Source organism: Prionailurus viverrinus, chromosome D1, assembly GCF_022837055.1.
Source record: "Prionailurus viverrinus isolate Anna chromosome D1, UM_Priviv_1.0, whole genome shotgun sequence".
Taxonomy (NCBI): domain Eukaryota; kingdom Metazoa; phylum Chordata; class Mammalia; order Carnivora; family Felidae; genus Prionailurus; species Prionailurus viverrinus.
In genome coordinates this window covers 2,074,907-2,083,690 of record NC_062570.1, presented here as the reverse complement: position 1 = coordinate 2,083,690, position 8,784 = coordinate 2,074,907, and positions in this window count along the sequence as shown.

The following is an 8,784-nucleotide window of genomic DNA, read 5'->3' as shown; positions in this document are numbered from 1 at the left end:
TGATTGGGAGGGGACATTGACATTGTGTAGCTGAAGCAGAAGGTTTTATAAAAAAAGAAAACCAATCTCTGTGGTTGCTCTGGAGCCACTGCTGTGATGTCACCAGATTCCGTGGAAGAGAGGGGAACATTCACATCAGCGTTTGTCAGGAAAGTTCAAGTGCCTTGTATGCCCTGGATTTCCAGAGAGTGCTGGGAACGTTCAACATTCTTGATTTGCCAAAAGAAAACTTGTTAACAATGTTGGGGAAAATTTTTTAGATGAGAGATTTGAAAGTCACTTCTTAGATGGTTGATTTCCTTAATTTTACTAAGCGAAAGCTTTGTTTTCTCTAAGATAGATTTACTCTTGCTTTCTTGAGACTCGAATTGACACACAAACTTGCCCAAGGTCAGGGCAACAGTCTATGGTAGGTCTTGATGAGAAGACATGATTCATCACCCTTCATTCTCAATGATATCAACAGGAAAAGAAAATCCTCAATTAAAATGGAAAAAGAGCCTCTCCAAAGGCAGTGCTTGTCTCTAGCACTCAGGTAGAGGAAATGCAGACAGAAGTGATTTTGAGTGTTTCCTCTGCTTACAAGTGGAGATTATAATAATCGACTGTGTTTTCAGAAACAGTAGTAAACTGAAATATAAGCTAAATGTTTCTGTGATACTCTAAGTGTAAGATGTTGCACATGCTTTAAATAGGTCTTGTGATTTTCTCCAACCAAATTAACCCTGGAAACGATGGAGGAACGGGAACTTCCTCTCTTCCTCAAGGCACTGCTGCCCAGGGCTGCTCTGGGCCACCCCATGAATGGGGGGAGGCTGTTGTCAGAAACCCATCCTGGTCACTCACTCAGGCACGTTCATCCTCGCAGTCCGTAGGAGACCTGGAGGGTCTCCGTTGGTCCTGCCCCCAAGTGCCCCCCAGGTGAAGCTCTTCTAAAAAAACTCAAAAAGAAAAAAAAGGAGTAAGGAGTATGATTTCACTTTTGTCCACAAACCCCAGCAGCAAGGTCGCTGGTGATGACCCTGAACTGCGGTGGTCAGCGTGAGTCACTCCCATCCGCAGACTCGTGGGCACGTGGAAATAGGAAGTTCTGCACTTGGAACAAAAAGCAAGTGGACTTACACACCCAGTACTTTCTCCACCTCTGTCCAAACCCTCCACGTGTCTGGTGCCACACCAACAGATTTCCACGCCCCCTACTTCTTCTGTCCGGATACTTGCCGAGCACCCTGCTTCTGGAACAAGGCCGCCAGTGGAAGTGGCCTGGTCAGGAGTCCCCTCTTTCTGTCGGCAGCCTCTCCCTCAATTTCTCTCCACCTCCAAGCCTTCAAACTTTCTTCTCTATCAACACCCTGCCCATCGGCCAAACACGTAATCTGAGGGTGTGTTATATGGTAGCTAATAACTGTCTCTCCATTTTTCTTTAAAGTCAGGCTCTGTCCACATTTTCTCACTCTACAGGCCTCCCACCTTTCATTTCTTTTTTTAATTTTAAATATTTTTTGAACTTGTTTATTTACTTTGTACAAGCAGGGGAGGGGCAGACAGGGAGGGAGACAGAGAATCCAAAGCAGGTTCCAGGTTGTCGGCACAGAGCCTGAGGTGGGGCTTGAATTCTAGAAACGTGAGATCAAGTGTCAGATGCTTAACCGACTGAGTCCCCCAGGCGCCCCTGCAATCTTATTCTGTTCACGGGAACCGTGTTAAACTTCCTTTGCTGCCTCCGGAGAAAGGAGGGAAGCACGTCCTACGGCCAAGGACACCCAGGGAAAGACGCCCCTGAGAGGTGAATGCTGGGAGGAAACCCCCAAAACGGGCAGAGCCCTCTCTCCCACCAGGTTGTGTCTGTAAGGAAGCGGCAACTCCCAGCAGGTGTCTGCACTCCCCCCTCCCCCACCTTCCAGGGCGACACTCCCCTGCAGGCCCCCAGCTCCCCCACAGCCCTGATGGCTTGTTAGCCCCTGTGATGACCTCCTGTTGCCCCCCACTTGATCTATTTCACCTCCTTGGTCCGCATCTGATCTGTTTCACTGCCTTGATCCATATCTGTGCTGTCTCACTGACACTGTTCCTTCATCCTCAAATTCACTTTCTTGTTTCAGTAAGCAATTGTGATGCACCATGCTGGACTGCAAGGTTCCCGAAGGCTGGACTCTGAAGTCTTGCTTCCGTAGCTCCCCAGGGGTCAGGCTGGGGTCAGGCTGGCAGAGATGCGGGTCCCTGGTCAGCCCCCTCCGGGAAAGGGCAAGAATGGGGGCAGGAAGCCAGTATCCGTGGGGTGTGCTGACCTCTGTGCTATACGTACCCCCACCAGAGCCAGGCTGCAGCTTCCCGTAGGGCGTCCCCGAATTCAGAAGTGGGGAAACCGGCACAAGCAGCTCTCACAAACTGGTGCAGGCTGCCTAGAGCCTGCCATGTGTCACGGATACCCGGCTCACAGTGGCCTTCTGGGCTTACATGGTTCTGTCAGGATGGAAGGGACTCTGATTCTAGTGTTTTCCATACTTGATTCAACAATTTTTCCCTCTGTCCTCATCTCCACCTTGTTTGTGGGTGGAGGACAAGGACGTAAGTCGAAGGGAGGGGATTAATCAATTGCAAGACAGGAGGTAATAGGATATTAAATGCACTTTATATTGCTTTTTTTTTTTTTTTTTTTTTGGTTAGGAATATACTTTTTTGGTGGGAGAGCTGGAGCTTTGGAGGAATAGAAATCAGTCCCGAAACCACCCCACCCTCTCTGTTCCCATTTCTCCTTCCTGTTGGGCTGACGGTGCTAAATAAAGGGAGCCGTCAACTTGTCAATATTCCTCCCACTGAGGGGTGGAGTCCGTGCCCCTACCCCGAACCACAGAAAGACGAGGAAGTGATGCCGGGCCAGCCTCCGAGCCTTCGGAGAACAGGAGCTCACACCTGCTGCTCTGGGAACCACTTGTTCTCAGGCCCACCTGCCTTGGTCTGGGGAAGCCCAAGCAGCCCCCTGGATGGACTGGGGAGAGAAGAACCAAGGTCTCAGCCCAACTCCCCTCCGGAGACCGACACCTCCTCGGCCCCTGCCAGTGAGTCCTCTCATGGGCGAACCACTGCAGCCGATGCCACCTGGGGAGAAATGGGTGAGCCCAACCCACCTTGACCAACGTGCACATTCGCCAGCAAAGTCAAGGATGGCTGTCGTTGGACACCACTACACGTTGGGATGTTTTGTCACGCAGCAGCGAATAATCAGAGTATTGACTGAGGTCTCTCTGTCACTTCCCCACCGTTAGACATGAAGGGGTATCTGTATGGAGTGTGCCTTCTCCTCCCGCTCATCCTCTGCTCTGACTCCTAGTGGTCCAAGTTGGTTGCCTCTCACGTACCCTCATCTCCTCCCCCCAGATCTCCCCCCACATCTGGGTGAAGCATACCCGTTCCCTCTTCCGTCACACGGTGTGAATCACCGCATGGTTCACAACGGTACGTCTTTTCTGAAAAGTTTACAGCCACAGGTGTTGTGGAACTTAATGCTGTTCATATACTAGGAAGGTAATATGGTGTACAAAATACTGTATAAAATCTGCAGTGAGGCTTGCTGCACCATTTTATAATCAAATACAGTAACATTTAGCCTGTGAAATACACGACTATTGACATTAAGTGGGATAAATAAAAACTACGAATAGTAAAAATAAATAGACTTCAGGAAACACAGATGACACCTTGTGGACCATGTGCTACGTTCTAGGTTGATCATCTGTCTCTTCCACCAGGCACCGAACTCTGTGGGCAGGACACGCTGCTCATCATGGATACGTGATGAGTGCCTGGCTCCCTGCATCCTGCCCAAGGAAGCATGCTGAATTCATCTTACAAACACAACACCACCAGCACCACCACTGGGGTATTGCCACAGCTTCTAGTTCGGGAACCATCTTTGTTCCTGAAAAGGCTCCTAAATCAGAAAACACCTTGTCCCTCCTGCCTTGGATTTATGGACCAACGATCTGAGCTATTAGGTCTTTGGTTAATTTACGTAAGATTTGGTGAAGGAATTGGAATTAGGAAGGGAAATGAGATTGTCACAGAGAAGAGGCAAATCTAAACCACTAGAAAGTATAATCCTCAGTAGCTCTATAGGATAGAGTACTTCTGTTTCAGATTCTGTGCACTACATTTGGTAATCATGGCTTACTCAGTGATTTCAAATCCATAACTGTGTTCCATTTAACGGTGCATTTGTAAGTAGGCAAAAAATATCACTGGCAAGGCGTTAGATAATTCTTTCAAAGTATTTAGATGAGAAAAGAGATGATTTCATTACCCATCCCTAGCTCTTCTCACTTTAATGCACATTAGCTTATTTAATTGAAGATAATGGATTTTTTGCCACTTGACAATGAATCACTGCAACACTCAAGTCCTGGAACTTGCAAGGTCATAAAATGTTTAAATACTATTCTTACTTCCTCATCAAAGAGGATTCCACTTCCATATAATTGATATTTGAATTGTTGAGTGAAGACCATCAAACTTTTTAAATTAAATTCATTTTTTTGCATGATCTCAAGTACAAACAAGAGGTGAAAGAACACGAATAACTTATAGATCCTGAACATTTGCAAATTCCATTTATGCCTGAGTAAATTTGAAGAATTAAACAGGAGGGCAGACACTGAACACTACTGTAATTAAAACGGGCTCCATTCAAGCTGCTTCTGACATGGGGCAGATAGAGAAACTAGAGTTCTTTTTGCAATCCTCATGCAAATTGTCAAGGAAAATCACTCCTAGTTGCATGCCTGGCTTGCAAAATCAGAGTAATTAATCAGCATCCCTGACACATGGTCAGATTCAGAAACTAATAAATTGAGTCTGGGTGTGGGATAGAGCTTTGGACTTCATTACAGTCTGACAAAGCTCAAGTGACTTTTTTAAGATTTAGGAATAACTTTTTCATTTATACCAAATAGCTGTTGGTGAGCAGTCTGATTGTTCTGTACTGTTGAATTTTTATGTTTCTAGTTGAATGGGAAAAAACCCCAATGAATCATGGAAATGGTTTCTAGAAAATCATGAGTACCAAAGCTCATGGTCTACATCACTCTGAAGTGAGCTAACAGCTCTGAGGAAGAGAGTCTCTGATGAGTCTCAAGTGCGTCCATTGACGCTGCTCTAGTCGCTCAACCACACGTCACACGGGATCTCTACCCCCAGGAGTCCTTGTGGTGGGTCTTCCTTTCTCTGTCCCATTTCATATTACAGATTTCTGTTGGTAGGATTTCAGATAACCCTTCAGGACAGAGAATTTGGGGGACAAAAGAATCAGGGTTGGCAATTTTTCTGGAAGCTGTAATCTAAAGCCGTTGCTTCTCCTGTTGACGTTAGTCTACGACAAGGCACTGCCTCCCATTGACATTTTTCTGGAACAAGGCACTGCCTCCCGTTGACATAAGTCTGGAACAAGGTACTGCCTCCTGTTGACATAAGTCTAGAACATGGCACTGCCTGTGTGGGGTAGAGGCCCACACAGCCATTCGCTAGCGAGCCCCCTGCTCAGCTCCCGGTTCACAAACCCGTCTTCATTTGAGACCAGAATCAAAACACGGATGCATCCTGTGCCCCTTGCTGCCCCAGTCACTGCCTGCTGTACTCCTGCCCTGTATCTGCCCTGACGTTGAGGGTCCCGGGTGGGTCCTCCCTCCATTTGCTGTGACCAGAGGGGACCCCACCAGGCTTGTTTGCCATTCTGCACTATATACACACACACACAGCCTCAAACACACATGTGAGCACACCACACCCTGCCTGCAGGGCTCCAGGGGCACAGACTCTTTGATTCAGGTCTTGCATTTAGTGTGACCTCACTTAGGAAGGTGTGCTAAGTTCACGCAGGGGTAGGAGGGACTTTCGGCTCCATCGGGCCTTTGCACGGATTAGAGAGGATGATAGGTTTAAGTACTCAGTACTGTGCATAGTACATGGTAAATGCATGATACTCGTAGCTGTTAGGACAGCCTCTCTAATCATACCGGAGCCTTGGACGAGTCTGCTTCGGGCCCCCAAACAACAGGCTGTGGTTCGATAACCATATTTCTTACTCTTCTTCGAGCATACTCTGCAATGAAGCCTAGAGCCTTTCCCTTCCTGGCGTGGGCTCTCCCTTTGTGCATATGCTTCTCAAGTTAACAGCCTGGTTGAAATGAAAAGGGTCACCTTGCCACCCTTGCTGGCCACCTGTGGCACTGGCCACCTTGCCCACAGCCTGTCACCTTCACGCACAGGGTGGAGCAGTGGGTCCCAGGCTCTCCCTGACTCTCCTCTCTGTCCCCCAAGTCCTACTCTTAGAGGCGTGGTCAAAAGAAAGAAACATGGTGTTTCTGATCTGCATTTTTATGAATTAGATGATAAATTAGATAATAAATTCAATCTACAGGATTTAGGCGAGCACAGAAACCAACAGAGGAAACTCCATTTATCTGGAGAGATTTAACAATGGTAGGCTCAGGAACATTATTTTTTAGACAGACGCCTTCCAAGCTAACTCCAGTTTCTAATTTTCTAAGATTTGTAATCCATAAAAAATGAAATTAAAACCTGTGAAATACAGTTGTATCGGTTGTTAATTTAAGAGGTGCTCTGTGGCCTTGAAGTCACCATTGCTTGTTGCCATTCACTTCTAGATGAAATAGTTCCATGAGTCCTAATCTGTATGAATTAGCGGATATGCAGTCTCTCAGTGTGGTTTTTAGGCCACTTACCTCAGAATCAGGAAGGTCTTTCTCAGATTCGTTAGATCTGTGCTTAGTGCTTACGTAGAGCATTAAGACAACAGTGACTTCAGTGGCCGATAAATCTGAGATAAAACATCGTGTCGATTGCACAATAATCCATATCCATCATTGTCGTATGCCGAAAGTGTCTCGATGACAAATTGCCAGTGTGTGTGTGTTGGGGAGGGCTCCCCACAGCACCAAGCAAGTCTCTGACACCAGCGGGGTGTCCTAGAATCCACTCCATTCTGGTACTGTACCTGGATATCACACCAGATGACACAGGGTAGGAACTCCAACCCAAAGCTTCCAGATTCAAAGATGAGAACAACTGAATTCAGCTCCCCTTCGGTGGTTCTAACAATGCACCGCCCTCTGTGATGTCGTGATAAAAGCACAGAATTTCTCGACATGTTGAACTCACGTGGGTTACTTTTTGTGGCTCACAAAAAGTTTGTAGCAGTGCTCAGAGCCATGGGTGCAGTAGCAGGGGGGAAGGGACCACAGGCTTTAGGGAGGATTTCTAATGGACATAAAGGCACTGCTGTCGTTTTCAAGATGTGGATTTGTAGACCACTTCTGAGCAAACAAGTTTCTATTTGGCAGTGTTAGTGTATTGGGCTCTCCAGAAAGACTGAGGTTTATTGTAAGGAATCAGTTCATGCAATTTTGGACGCTAATAGTCTGAAAAGCTGTGGTCAAGCTGGAGACCCAGGAGACCACATGGTGTGGTTCCAGTGGGGAGGCCACAGGCTTGAGATTGGGAAAGAGTCGATGTGTGAGGACCACTGTGAAGGCAGGAAAAACCTGATGTCCCACGGCAAGGAAGGCAGAGGGAAATTCTCTCCTGTTTGGGGGAGAGTCAGCCTCTATTCCAGTGTGCCTTCCACTGATTGGATGGGGCCCATCCCATTAGGGAGGCCACTTTATTCTACTTACCCTATCGATTTACCTTCAGGGGCGCCTGGGTGGCTCAGTCTGTTAAGCATCTGACTCTTGATTTCAGCTCAGATCACGATCTCACAGTTGTGAAATGTAGCCCTGTGTCGAGCTCTGTGCTGACAGCATGGAAACAGCTTGGGATTCTCTCCTTCTCCCTCTTCCCCTCCCTTGCTTGTGCGTGAGTGCTCTCGCTAAAAAAAATGTTAAAACATTGACAGTGATGCTCTCTACCAAGCCTAGAGGTTACATTGACAATGATGCTCTCTACCAAGCCTAGAGGTTACGCTGTGACTCCTTAGACTCCCTTTTAAAGAGCAAGACGTGGAGCAACTCCTATTTTTGTTATGAGCCATGTCCTTAAAATTGACTTAAAAACTTACTTTTTGAGAGCCAAAGAACTCTGTGTAGGTTATTCTCACGAACCTAAAATGTTACAAAAGTCTCCGTTAGTAACTTGCCTTTTAGAAACAATCTAAAACCCCTACTTCCATCGTTTCACTTATTTCTAGATTTTAACTTTGTTCCCTTTCTTCATAATTAATATAGTCAGCCAGCTTAATTCATTAAGCATCTAATTGGGGCTAAAAAGTCACTGCTTCATCTCCTCGAATGATTATCTCAATTAGGCTGAGTTTTTAAGCACTGTGCTGTTTAAGGCTGGTGTTAGCACTCACGCTTCCCCCACCGTAGAGTTATTTTTATAAAATAAGGGTAAGAGGCACTGAAATACCAAGATAAGGGCACAGATAACTGTTAAAAAAAAAAAAAAAAGAAAGAAAAAGAAAAGAAACCCAGCCAAGTGATAAGCAGTTTGAGCTATCTGCTAAGGGCCAATGTTTGAATTTCAACAAAAGGCAGGGTGGGGGTCACTGTGTAATGTATGAAGGACAGGTGTTCCGAAGTCCCGGGGAACCAGTCCATCATTACACCATGAATTCAGGCCAGCAGTCCCTGAGCACTGATGTCTGTGACCTGTGGGGGGTGTTGAGGGGACTCGGTATTCTGACTTCACTGTGGTTAATTCCCCCAGCCGTGACTGTTGTGAAAGACAAACACACATGTTAAGGAAAAGATTAAAGCCGTACCTATTCAG